The sequence below is a fragment of the Lissotriton vulgaris genome, chromosome 2_1 (assembly GCF_964263255.1).
Source record: "Lissotriton vulgaris chromosome 2_1, aLisVul1.2, whole genome shotgun sequence".
NCBI lineage: Eukaryota > Metazoa > Chordata > Amphibia > Caudata > Salamandridae > Lissotriton > Lissotriton vulgaris.
Window position 1 is genome coordinate 293,512,657 of NC_141687.1, and position 13,924 is coordinate 293,526,580.

At 49.4% G+C, this 13,924-nt stretch overlaps 1 protein-coding gene across 1 annotated transcript in view; it reads right to left on the reverse strand.

Annotated features, from left to right (window-relative positions):
- Positions 1-13,924, reverse strand: part of PPM1E (protein phosphatase, Mg2+/Mn2+ dependent 1E) — a 632,124-nt gene that overhangs the window by 372,074 nt on the left and 246,126 nt on the right. The window lies entirely within an intron of this gene.

Consider the following 13,924-nt stretch of genomic DNA (forward strand, 5'->3'; position numbering starts at 1 on the left):
CAACATAAAGGTCTGTGTCAGCTTATTGGTGCCAGGGAGCCATAAAGCTTATGGTCTTATGCAAGACAGACCTGGACACTATAGTAGAAGAAACAAATTAAGGGCCATAGTTATCATTGAGTTGCGTAACCCTTGCGCTACACAAGAGTGCACAAGGGCAGTGCAATAACTAAGCCAGATGTATCAAGCCACACAAGGCCACCTTGCGTGGCCCTACAAAGCTTGATAAATCTAGAGTAATGCAACACAGTGCAAACTGCGGCCAAAGGTCTACCAGTAATGGTAAATCTGGGATTGCCTCAAAATTCATGGGTAGATACATTGAAATACCCATGCTCCAACCATGGAACGCTCCCCCTGGGGCAGAGTAACGCAATGTGGGGGAGCGTTCAATGGGTGGAGCATGGGTGTTCCTAGAGTTACCATTAAAGGTAGATCTGGGAATGCATCAAAATGCTAAACCTCCCTAGGTGAGGCGTAACGAGGAGAAATATCTTTATTTCTCCTTGTTTATTCCTCTTTCTATGCAGCACCATAGAAAGAGGAAAATGCAAGGCTGCCTGCATTGGACCTAGGCAGCACATTGTGGGCCAGTGCAAGGAAAGAACAGTGATGTGTTCTATAAAGTTAAATATGGCACATTCCTGCCCCTTCGCTTTCATGCAGAACAGCAAAGTGGCTTGCTGCGTTGTGCTGCATTTTTTTATAAATGTTCCCCTGCATTTACCAAAACAACTGAATAAGAAGGGAAAACGTGCCCTGTATGATGCTTATTTCTGAGCCCCTTGCAACACTTTTGCGCCGCCGTTGCCTCACTTTTTGTGGCGCAGCGGCGGCATAAACAATGCTCCATATTTAGACAGATGCATCATTTTATAAACCTCTGCCCCGCATTATATCTCCATCAGGTATAATGTATGCAGGGTGGGTGTTCCCCTGCAAGAAAACCTCGTAGAGGTGGCACGGTGAAATCTATCCGAATTCACTGCGTCAGTTCTAGGACGCTACTGGGTCAAAACCTTATGCCTGCCTCATAACAGGCGTAAGGGTGATGCAGTGCAATGTGTATAGGCCTCCCCATGCATTGCTGCAGTTGCATCATGCTTAAGACACAACTCCATCAATGCGTGAGTTTTGGGCCGACAGATACGTCAGGATTCCTGACGCATCTGTCATTCCTTGCGATATAGAGCGCCGTACAGCAAATACAGCACCTCCAAGGTGTCGCAAGAAGAGCGCAGTGAAAAGTGTTGCATCCCTGTTTTACGGCAGCGATGTGACACTTTTCATAAATGAGGCCCTATGTTTAATACTGCATCAATTCTTCTGACACTGGTGTGGCGGGGCCAGGTAGATAACCTTCTGTAAGGAAAACCCTTTCTTCACCCTGTACCCTCAGGTCTCCACCACAACAGACTCCTCAATTACTGGATTTACTATTATCAGAGGCAAAGCAGGAGTTACCGAAAGAATATTATGAGAGGATGATGCGCTTCTAGCAGCAGAGGCATTGTCAACCTTCAAGGAACTAGAATATCGCTGAGGTTTCCTAAGCGCACTGAAGAACTGATTCTAGAGTACAGAAAGCACTGCACAAATGAATAACTCCTCGATGCCAAAAACTGAAACATAGAAAGAGGTGCTAAATACATGTATAAAAACAATAGTGTGAGGGTTAAAACCTCAGACACAATTCGCGCAGGTAACCAATGGTTACCTGCGCGAATTGTGTCTGAGGTTTTAACCCTCACACTATTGTTTTTATACATGTATTTAGCACCTCTTTCTATGTTTCAGTTTTTGGCATCGAGGACCAATAGTTTGTACCTGAGGAACATCAGTCAGCCGAGAGATGGAGCACAGATTCACACAATACCATTTACATGATGACAGGCAAACGTGGCATGACCTTCACCTTCAAAACGCACATTCAATATTGCATGGCTGTGCCCTGCCCTCACAGGCTCTGCTTCATAGTCCATATTTAGCACACTTGACTCAAGGCAATTCCCACTTCCAAGAAGGAGATACAATAATGCGTCAAAAACACGTGTCAGTGTTAAGATTGTGCTGCAAGCAAGGGAAGGTGGGAACATTAATTGAAAGAGGCCATACCAGAGAATTCGTTTTTAATTACTATTAACATTTCATGAACTATGCAATGCAAATTAAAACACTCATGCAAAAAAATAATGCCTGGGTTACAAATTGCTGTAAATGCGTGCAATCATCTTGAGCCACTACGTAAGCATGATATTAATTTATATTTAAACAGTTTTTGCTTCAAATAGACAGAAAAACTGTGGATTCACCAATATTATCATATCATGTTTGTCTACTTGGCATCCTTTGAAATCTCTCTAGGAAGTTAAAGTGTATATTATTGATTTCTGCATGCCTGGCACTGAGTCAATTTGAAAGCCAGCATGATTCAATATCTTTCTAATGGTTCCATTAGCAGGGCGAAGGATCCGTCTTTTCGACTAGACTGACGTTAGTGAAAAAGTTAATTTAATTTTACATCTGGAAAGCCGCCAAAGCTAGCAAAGAAATTTATTTAAACTAACCAAAAAGCTGTCCTGCTTTTTAAATCTGTTTTAAATGTAACACACTCTGACAAACGTTTCCACGTTTTTACATAGATTTGAAAGTTGCTAATTCCTTCAGTCTCCATCATTGAATTACGCAGCAGTCTGAAATGAATAGATGGTGTAAAAAGGATAAATCCAGTCTGTTTGTTTCTTGAGTGTGGTGCCTCTAAAAATAGGTCATTTCTCATAAAATATGAAAAAGCGAGAACAGCCACAGTCACTTGGAGCTATGGAAAATATTTATGCCACTGTCATTTTTATTTGCATTTACCACTTCTGATCTCATGGATAATGAAAGGTAGGTACATTACAGAAATGCATAGCTCTAGCGTTGACATCACAAGTAGCATGTGGAATGTCTGCTAGTGGTAAGACTCTGTGCCCTATCACACTGGTAATTAGTGCTATAGTACATATGCTATGGCCCTAAAATGGTATTGGTAAATTTCGTTTCACACAGTTGGTCTATTTTACTGTTCCTTGTGATCATAATTGTGGATGTTGTAGACCATGAACCTATGGCACCAAATTTAAATATTATATGCTAGCTTAAGTTTTTATTTACACCACTCACATATATGACAAAAATACATGTCTGCCAGCGGCACTTGTGTGATTTGGCTCATTTGCAATTTACAGTGCCCAGCAGTAACACATGGCAAGGAAAAAAATGTATTTGCCATGTAGGAGAAACCTATTTTTATACATTCTTAAGTTTTCTCTAAAGTGTGCTTGGAATGCCCAAAGGACAGACTGCTAATATATAAAAATAGGGCACACTTTCATATTGGTGTTAGTGTGGATTTATCTTTTTCCCTAAACAGGCCTAGATGGGATTAACTCTTAATTTCCTAGCCCTCCCAGGGAAAACTCTAGACATGTGGCTCAAATTATTTTACACTTGCCTTTCAAAATCTGATTTGATGGTGAAACCAGATTATTGGTACTTAAGGGGAAATAGTAACCTTTGCCACTCATCCCCTCCGAGCAGTCTACTTTTTCAGCCATGGTTATTTACTGCAAACCTGCTTCGCATTAATTGGTATTGGTATAACACCTCAATAATATTATATAATTCTAGGCATTTTTTTACATTTAAGATTATGGTAAACACTTAAAGTGCAAATCTACTCTTTTATCATTTCTAGGGCTGGCTTGATAGTCCAGGCCTTAGGTACAACAGAAGAAGAACTTTCAATAGTAATACTGACAGAGGGACATATGATTCTCCCCACATTATAGTTAGCCTGGGTACAGCATTTGATTGCTCGGAGTTTTGAGCTTTTACTGAAAAAAGAATGTTTGTATTAAATGTTTTACTGCATGAGAAAGCTTATGCTTAATACAGAAGGACAGACAGAGTTATGGTGGCAGGCCAATGGTCAAGGCTATAGGCCTGGGGGGCACCACAGTGCAAGGCTCCAGATGGCCCAATGGTGTGAGTCCTTAAAACAACATCCGTCTAAAATCAACTCATGGCAGTAATTAAAGAACATTTCAAATGCCACAAATTAAATGGAAACAGAGTGTACAGTCTCTAAACCCACCTGTGATGAGAAGGGCCTGATAGCGCTGTGAGGTGCGAGATGGCTGTGGAGAGCCATGCTGTGAGCGGGGCTCTAATGGGCCACCACACAGTGCGGTGACGGCTTCTTCCCTGGCCTCGGTGAGATGTGGATGGTGATCCACATTTTAGGGGGGAGTACTGGCTGAGAGATGGAAGGGAGTCGCGCTGCTTACATAAAAAATGTAAAGCCCTGCAAGTGGAGCTTGGCATGCGCAGCCTAGTGCTCAGGCTGCCAACCTGCAAAGAACGGCTTGCTAAGGACTGCAGAGCCAGTGTGCTTGGGGCTCAATCAATCAGGAGTTTGTTAAAGCGCGACTACTCACCCGTAAGGGTCTCAAGGCGCTAGGGGTGGGGGGGCTGTGGGGGGTGCAGGTTCCATTCCATCAAGGAGGGGGTCTGTCAAAGAGCCAGGTTTTGAGGTTTCTTGCAAAGATGGGGAGCGATGTTGTCTGTCTGAGGTGGAGCGGAAGGGCGTTCCATGCTTTGGCCGCGAGGAAGGAGAAGGAGCGGCCTCCCGATCTGGTCTTTCTGGTGCGGGGGACCACGGCGTAGGAAAGCTGGGCTGATCGTAGGGTCCTTTGGGGTGCGTGGAATTTGAGTCGGCTGTTCAGGTATGCTTGTCCGGTGCCGTGGAGGGCCTTGTGTGCGTGGGTGAGCATCTTAAAGGTGATTCTCGCCTCGACGGGGAGCCAGTGGAGTGTGTGCAGGTGCTGGGAGATGTGGCAGTTTTTTGTCAGGTTGAGGACCAGTCTTGCTGTCAGGGCTGTAGGGGCATGGGTCACTTGAACAACAATGAGAAAAGCTGCTGTGTGAGTACGATACGTGCTGCATGGAGAATAATCACGGTCATACAGATAGTGGCAAAACACTGACATTATGAGACTAATTGAGACATGGCACCGGGATAATATGCAGTTCTTTATCGCAGTGCTGAGCCTAGTATACTGTTGTTGCAACTGGGTTCCGCCCATTCAGTACGCCTGGATTGCTTTGCTATTTGGATCATCAAGTTTTGGACTTTTTTGCTGTAGGTGAGTCTCACTACATGTGTCTCACCCACTATAATCACATGGCAAACAGACTGTGCATGTTTACAGACAGTGTGGGCCTTTTATGATAAGGTCCCAGCAATGCAGCAAGGGTAAAGGTCACTTGACTATTTACATGTGAACATATGTGCACACGTGTGGGTTGCGCGTGAGAGACTACTGTAGTGCGTAGCCTGATAACTGCGCATAGGTAGCCTGTCACAGTGGGGACTCTGCAGGATTAGATACTGACCTGTGGTAGGCCTTATAATGTACTTACTGTTTTGTAAGTAGTGACACTTTATTACACACATAGGGAGAAAACTGCTTTAGATTGCAGTTTCGCTTCCCTTTGGCTTTCAGAGACCAGTGAGGTATCGAAATGGGGTGTAATCTGTGCTGGAAAATCAATTCTGCAAGTTCCAAAAAGATATCCGAGCAATTTATGGGTCATCCAGAATTGTCATATTTCTCTTTCTAAGGTGGGGATCAGGCCCCAGGCCATTTGTCACCCTGCTGAGCCAGGTAAGGAGTAGTTTCTTTTCTGTAACTCCAGTTCTGTAGTAGGGGTATCTCTGTTATAGTCATAATCTAGTGAATAGTCCCGCCCATGTGCGTGGACCCCGGAGCAATCAAAAATATTCTCTAAAGTGTCGAAAAAATGCAGAACTGCACAGACACTTAAGAGAGAATTTAAAGACATATAATGCAGCCTATAAAAGGCTACACTGTCCAGTACTTCAGCTAGAAATTCCACCAAAAAAACCACAAAAACAGCAAAGCCTGTCCAGATTTCCTTTGTCTTCAGTACAAACCCCTCTGGAAGATAGAGAGGAAGGCATGGACAGACAAGCCCCATAGGCTGCCATTATGTGGCTCAGAATAGGATACTGTACCTTTAAGAGAACTTTCCAGAACTTCACAGTATCCCAGAATGCCTTGCAGGTCTCCCTTACTTTCAGTTCTTTTTGAAGGCGTAACACGCCCGACCTGTAGCATTCTTTACATGAACATCTCTCCACCGGGGAGGAGGGCGGGCGCTTATGACTATAACAGAGATACCCCTACTACAGAACTGGAGTTACAGAAAAGAAACTACTCCTTCTGTAGTAGGGGATCTCTGTGTATAGTCATAATCTAGTGAATAGAATGGCAAGCCCATCCCCACACCAAAACGGCGGTGGAGAAAAGAAACCAACACCACTATTGTGCGAACAAATTCCGCAGCGAAGCCTGTCCAACCTGAGCATCTGCTCTGGCATCAGCGTCCAGACAGTAATGCTTAGCAAAGGTATGAACCGACTTCCAAGTGGCGGCCTTGCAAATCTCTGCAATCGGCACATTACGGAGCAAGGCTGTCGTGGCAGCTTTGCCCCTGGTGGAATGAGGGATATATGACGGTACAACGCGTACCGTCACAACGCATACCTTTACAACGCGGCCGTGACAACCCAAGTCGTTACCACGACTTGCGTTGGGGGCGCGGATTTCGAATAGTTTAATTTACTATTCTAACACCAGTCCCCGTGGACCCTAGGGAAGGTGTTAGGATAGTAAATTAACTATTTTTAGACCTTGAGCGCCCTCCAGCGCAAGTCGTGGTAACGACTTGCGTTGTCACAGCCGCGGTGTAAAGGTACCGCGTTGTGAAAACATCGTTGTAAACGATGTTTACCGGAATGAGCCTTAGGCTTACCCCCTAAGGTCTTATTAACTTTCTGGTAACATAGTTGTATGCAGGACACAATCCACCTAGAAATGGACTGCTTAGAGGTCGCAAGACCCGTCCTGACTGATCCGTAATTGATAAACAATTGGTCTGACCTACGAATATCTTTAGTCTTATCCAGATAAAATTTCAACACCCTCTGAACATCCAGGGAATGTAAGGACCTTTCCGCTGGAGATGAAGGATTCTGAAAAAACGTAGGCAAAGTAATAGTTTGATTGACATGAAAGTCAGAAATAACCTTGGGAAGAAATTTAGGGTGAGTACGCATAACAACCTTAGCAGCATGAAATACCGTATAAGGTTCATTACAACACAACGCCTGAATTTCACTCACCCTGCGGGCCGATGTAATGGCCACGAGGAACGCCGCCTTCCAGGACAGGTGCTGCAACGAAGCCTTATGAATGGGTTCAAAAGGCTCCTTCATCAAACTGGACAGCACCACATTCAATTCCCATGAAGGCGAAGGAAGCCTGACAGGAGGGAACACTTTCTTCAAGCCTTCCAAAAAGTCTTTGATCACAGGGATCTGAAAGAAGGAAGTCTGTGAAGGGCTTTTCCTGTAGGCAGTCAATGCAGCGAGATGAACCCTAAAAGAGTGAACATTAAGGCCAGATCGCGCCAAATGCAGAAGGTAGGGAAGGATGACATCTTCCTTGCACGTCGTAGGATCGAAGTTCCTGGACACACACCAGATACAAAACCTCTTCCACTTGTAAGCGTATGACGTCCGAGTGGAGGGCCTCTTAGACTCCTTCAGTATGTCCATGCAATCGTCTGGTAGATTCAAATGGCCATATTGCACTACTTCAGGAGCCATGCCGCCAAACTCAAGGATGAGAGGTTGGGGTGCACCATCTGCCCCCCGAACTTCGTGAGAAGGTCCGGCCTGCACGGCAACCGAATGTGTGGAAGGAGGGACCGGTGTAGAAGGTCCGTGAACCACCACTGTCTGGGCCATTCCGGGGCAATCAGGATCATCCGTGCCCTGGACCGGGACAGCTTGATGAGCACCGCCGGAATCAGAGGGATGGGCGGAAAAGCGTAAACAAAGCTGTTCGACCAGTTGATCCAGAGTGCATTCCCCAGCGTCCCTTGCTGGTAGTACCTGGAGGCGAAGTCTCGGCATTTGCTGTTTTCGGCGGTGGCGAACAGATCTACGTCTGGAGTCCCCCACCTTGCGAAGACTTCTCCTAGCACGTCGTCGTTTATGACCCACTCGTGGTTTTCCTGAATCAGCCTGCTCAGTGCGTCCGCCTGAACATTCTGCACACCTGGCAGATGGTTAGCCGTTATCGTCAATCCTCTTGCCAGAAGCCAGTGCCAGATCGTCTGCGCCTCCCAAGACAGGGTGCGCGATCTCGACCCCCCCTGCTTGTTGAGGTAATACATCGTGGTCGTATTGTCCGTCTGTACAAGCTGAGAGTTGGTCCGGAAGGACGGATGAAAGGCCTTCAGCGCCAAGTGAACAACTCTGAGTTCCAGGAAATTGATGTGATACGTGGACTCCGTCTGAGACCACGTGCCTTGGATCTGTAAGTCCCCCGAATGCGCTCCCCAGCCCTGGAGAGAAGCATCCGTCACGATCGTCTGAGTAGGAATGTCCTTGTGGAAGGGAACTCCTCTGAGGAGATTCTCCGCTGAACACCACCACGTCAGAGACTGAAGAGCATGCAGAGACAGTCGTATCTTGTCGTCCCAAGATCCTCTCCTCTGGTCCCATTGGTCCTCCAGGCACTCCTGCAGAGGTCTCATGTGTAGTCGTGCATGAGGAGTGAGGAAGATACAAGAGGCCATCGACCCCAGTAGAGAAGACACCGTCCTCACTGTTGTAGATGGAGCGGTCATAAGAGCCTGAGCCTTCCGAAGGATCGATCTCCGTCGCTCCTCCGAAGGAGACACGCTTGCTGACAGCGTATTGATGGTGGCCCCCAAGTATTGAATACATTGGACCGGGATCGGGACAGACTTGGACATGCTGATGTGCAACCCCAACTTGTTCAAGAGAACGCACGTCTTCCGGAAGTCCGCTTGGGCTTCTGAGAAGGAGGAGGCCTTGATCAACCAATCGTCCAGGTACGGGTAGACAAACACCTTGCCTTTCCTTAGGTGTGCCGCTACCACTGCCATGCACTTCGAGAATGTCCTGGGTGCAGATTTCAGTCCGAAAGGCAGCACCGTGTATTGGTAATGATTGGTGCCAACTTGGAACCGCAGAAACTTCCTGTGCTTGTGCGCGATGGGCATGTGGAAGTACGCATCTTGAAGGTCTATGGCACAAAGCCAGTCCCCCTGTTGCAACTGAGGATAAATCTCATGCAACGACAGCATGCGAAACTTTTCTCTGCGAATCCACTTGTTTGCCTGCCGCAAGTCCAGAATGGGCCTGAACTCGTTCTTGTCCTTTTTGCGAACCAGAAAGAACCGGGAGTACAGACCTCTTCCTCTTTGAGACAGAGGTACGTCTTCTATCGCCCTTTTCCTTAACAGAATATCGGCCTCCGCCTGGAGCTCGCGTAGTTGATGCTGCGAGCTGACCGGAGGGATCGCTGGAGGAGGGCTGATGAACCGAAGACTGTATCCATTGCAAACAATATTCAGCACCCACTTGTCCTGAGTAATTTTTCTCCACTCTGCCAGAAAAATTTGAACGCTTCCCCCCACCGAAGTGGGTAACGGATGACGGGGAAGTAACCGCTCAGGGTCGAGACCCGGCCGGGCCCTTGTTCGCGGTAGAGGGCTGCTGTCCACCTCTACCCCTCTGACGTTTTTGGAAAGGTCTTCGGAACTGCTGCTGTTGTTGCTGCTGCTGTTGTCCCGAAGACTGTCCTCTACCTTTTCCTTGCGAGCCGAACCGCCGCTGGAACTGGCGGTAGGGTTTCTTGTCCTTGGGCTTCTCCAAGCCCACCGCTGTCAGGGTTTCTGCCTCGGCCTTCATCCGGGTCATCTGCGTGTTTACCGAAGAGCGTGTCCCCGGAAAACGGCAGGTTGGCCACTCGCTGTTGCGCCTCAGGCTTGAGAGACGTAAGCCTGAGCCATGCATGGCGGCGCTGGTTGATACCGTGGCAGTAGCCATGTGCAGCTAACAAGGAGATATCCGCCGCAGCACTGATGGCCTGGTTCGAGACCAGCATCCCCTCCTTGACAATTTCCATGAAGTCCTCCCACCTGTCACGCGGCACAAGGTCCGCGAACTGCTCCATGGAATCCCAAAGCGCACGGTCATATCGTCCCAGTAATGCCGAGTCGCTGGAAGCCTTCATCGTGGTGGAAGAAGTCCCGCATGCCTTCCTTCCCGCCGAATCAATCCAGCGGCTCTCCTTGTCTGGAGGCACGGTGGAGGACGAGGAGGTAGAGTGCTGTTTCCTGGCCGCCGTAACTATTACTGAGTCGGGGACCGGGTCCATCCTCAGGAAGGCAGGGTCTGAGTCCGGCGCCCTGTACTTCTTCAAAAGTCTAGACGGGGCGGCCTTCACCACCGCCGGCGTAAGAAAGAGTTCTTGTGCCGGTTCAACCAGTCCCGGAACCAAGGGCAACAGAGGGCGAGACAGGTGCTTCTTGTGCAAAGTCTCGAATATCACGGACGTCGTAGGTGTAGGAGCTGTCACCGTGATACCCAACTTCGCGGCCCCCCTCAGGAGAACCTCCTGGAACGTACCGATGTCATCGATAGGAGACACCCTAGTCTCCGGTGAATCGGACAAAGTAGGGGAATAGGAGCGGGTCCTAGAGGACGTATCGATCCTGGATCTGTGTCTCCTACGGTGCCGTCTGGAACGGGTGGAGGACCTGTGCCTACTCCTCGATCGTTCCCTCCGTCTGGAGTGAGACTTCGATCTCCTGGGCCTCGGCTTCTCCGGGGTGGCCGACTTGGGTTTACGTGGTTCCTTGGACTTCGGAGTCTTCTTAGGAGGGGTCGGGAGATCCGGCAACGAGACCGACCTCGGCGGAACCGGTGGCGGCTTGTCAGGCAGAGGAGGCAAAGGAGGAGGGGAAGGAGTCCTCGGACGCGGGCCCCTAGGTAGCGGAGGAGGAGGTGGAACAGACTTCTTTGGAGTATACACCTCCGAGTACACCGATCCCGGTGACCCACCATCCTTCCTGGGCTGAGGGGAGCCCCCCTCAGCCCTAGGCCGCGCAGTACGATCCTTCGGCGCCACCGACCGGTGTTCAGGTGTCGACCGTCGGCCCCTCGACATCGAGCGACCCTTCGCCGTTGACCATCTCCTCCTCTTCGGCGTCGAACGGCTGCCGTGTCTCGACGTCGACCCGGACCACCTCGACGACGACCCTCTGCGTCTTGACGGCGATCTCTTGCGCCTCGACGGCGATCGCCTCGACGTCGCCTTGGAGCGTCTCGACGTCGACCTCGACCTCCTACGCCTTGACGGCGAACGCCTCCATCTCGCCGGCGAGTGCTTCTGCGTCGACGGCGGGCTCGACGACGAGGATCCCCTCGACGACGATGACGCCTTGTGTCTTGACGGCGATCGACGGTATCGCCTCGGCGGCGAGCGGCGACGCCGATCCTGTCGACGCCGAGATCTCGACGTCGCCGACGACGAAGACAGCGACGATGACAAAGTCTCTGTGTTCGACGGCGGCCTATGCAGGTCCCTCGACGTCGACGGGCGACGTTTTCTCGACCCAGAGCCCTGGGGAGATGGGGAGCCGGCCTTGGACTTCCCCCTCGACGTCTTGGTGGGTGCCACCGACCCAGACGGAGAATGGAGACGTGTGCTGGGCTTCCTGCCCCCGGGGAGCCCCCCAGGGGCCTCAGCATGGGCAGATGAAGCCCCTCCAGACCCACCTTGCGTCTTCTGTCTTCTTTCTTCTAGTCCCTGAAGCCTGATCTTCAGTCTGTCCTTCAGGGTCCTGCCAGAGAAGCCTTGGCAGATCTCACACTCCTCAGGGATGTGGGAAGAGGGAAGGCAGAGGATACAGACCTCATGGGGGTCTGTCTTGGCCTTCTTCCTGGAGCACTCCGGGCATTTGTCAAATAATGCAGGCATTATGGACAACAAAAGGGTGCAAATAACCAAGAAGAAAGTCACCAAAGTACTTCAAAAGTACACAAAATCGAATTTAGTGAAAAAACACCAACAAAACCCTTGAAAAGGGAGAGCTCAATGCTCCAGGGTCCTGCTTGCAGGAGCCGGAAAAAAGAACTGAAAGTAAGGGAGACCTGCAATGCATTCTGGGATACTGTGAAGTTCTGGAAAGTTCTCTTAAAGGCACAGTATCCTATTCTGAGCCACATAATGGCAGCCTATGGGGCTTGTCTGTCCATGCCTTCCTCTCTATCTTCCAGAGGGGTTTGTACTGAAGACAAAGGAAATCTGGACAGGCTTTGCTGTTTTTGTGGTTTTTTTGGTGGAATTTCTAGCTGAAGTACTGGACAGTGTAGCCTTTTATAGGCTGCATTATATGTCTTTAAATTCTCTCTTAAGTGTCTGTGCAGTTCTGCATTTTTTCGACACTTTAGAGATTATTTTTGATTGCTCCGGGGTCCACGCACATGGGCGGGACTATTCACTAGATTATGACTATACACAGAGATCCCCTACTACAGAATTATATTTCTCTCCAGCAACAGGAACAAAAGCCTTCCCACACACAAGAAGCAATTAACAGTGCTTCACTCAGACCCTTAGGAGGAAAGTGGTGGAGCTGAAGGATCTGCTTCAATCAATCAGCTGTCACCCTTTTCCGAGGCTGGGTCTGCCCAACTCCATTGGAAAAAGGAGGGAGCCCGTACCTATGGAGCACAGGTGGGGTCTCCCCTTTGAAAATCTAGTCAGAAAGACCCTGGCAGTGATGTCAGCGAGGGGCAGAGCTGAAGATCCAAGAGAGGATGTGACTAGTGACTCCTGAATGATGCAATTTTGAACTGCAACAGCATGCTGTGCAGGAGGGTGGTGACAGGGGTAGGGAGGTGACGTGGCACCCTAGCATTGGCCAGGGATGCCTGACTTTTGGAACCCTCCTCTCCCCTTTGAAAACTCTTGCACAAAGGTAATCTTTCTGTGCTTTGCTCTGGACCCTAGGGCCGTCATGGATAACTGGAACAAAGACCTCCTGATGCCCATAAATGGCTATGCTCAATGGGCAGTGTGTCTCCCGAAGAGCAATTGAGGCTGGCCCTCTTATTCCCCCTGAGGACCAGTTGGGGGGAAAGCCCTGGATGTCTGAGCCCAGAAATCAAGAGGAAGGCTGGTGCCCTGAGGTCTTCTACAACTTTCCCTGGTGGCTACAGCTCGCCACCAGTAAACAATAAGCCCACAATCGTCAAAATCCAACCAACAGGGCCCGAGGTATGGTATTTTAAGGTTTGACGACCTTTAAACTTTTTGGGGCCAAAGTACGTAGGACTCTACCACCGTTGGGGTGGGCCAGGGCCTGGGGGTTAGCACAGAATTTATTTCATTTCACCAGGGAGAGGACGTGCATGGCGTGAGGGCGCCCATCTCCCCGGGGCCCAATGCAACAGTACCGGGTGAGCGCAGTCGCCCCCCTCTCCTCCCCCCCATTCCAGTGGCCCTGCGTCCACTCCCTTTGCCCATGTCTGGGGGAGAGTGGGCAGCCACTGCATCAAACGATCCCTGCCAGCACCGAGCTGAACAGCAGAAAGAGAGGCTGCCATGCAAGAGCCAGCAGGGCAGCCAGAGGCCACCAACGTTGGGAGCATGTCGAGTGCTCAGATAGGACTGGGCACCCCTACAAAAAGAAAATAAATTACAAAGGAGGCACAGGAAGAAAAATGAAAGCAGCTCTCCCCAACATAGCGGGAGAGGCGCTTATGAGATATGTACTGCTCCTGGCTGGAGCGCCCCATAATGCCTCCTTACCCGGAGTGTTAAATGCTACAATGGGGTGCTTGGTTCCCAGTAAGGATAACTGTGGACCTATTAATTGTGCAGGCCACACAACTAATAACCCAATTTCCAACAACTGTGCCCAACTATAACATTAAAAAATATTCAAGTGAGGGATCCTGGGCATGGCC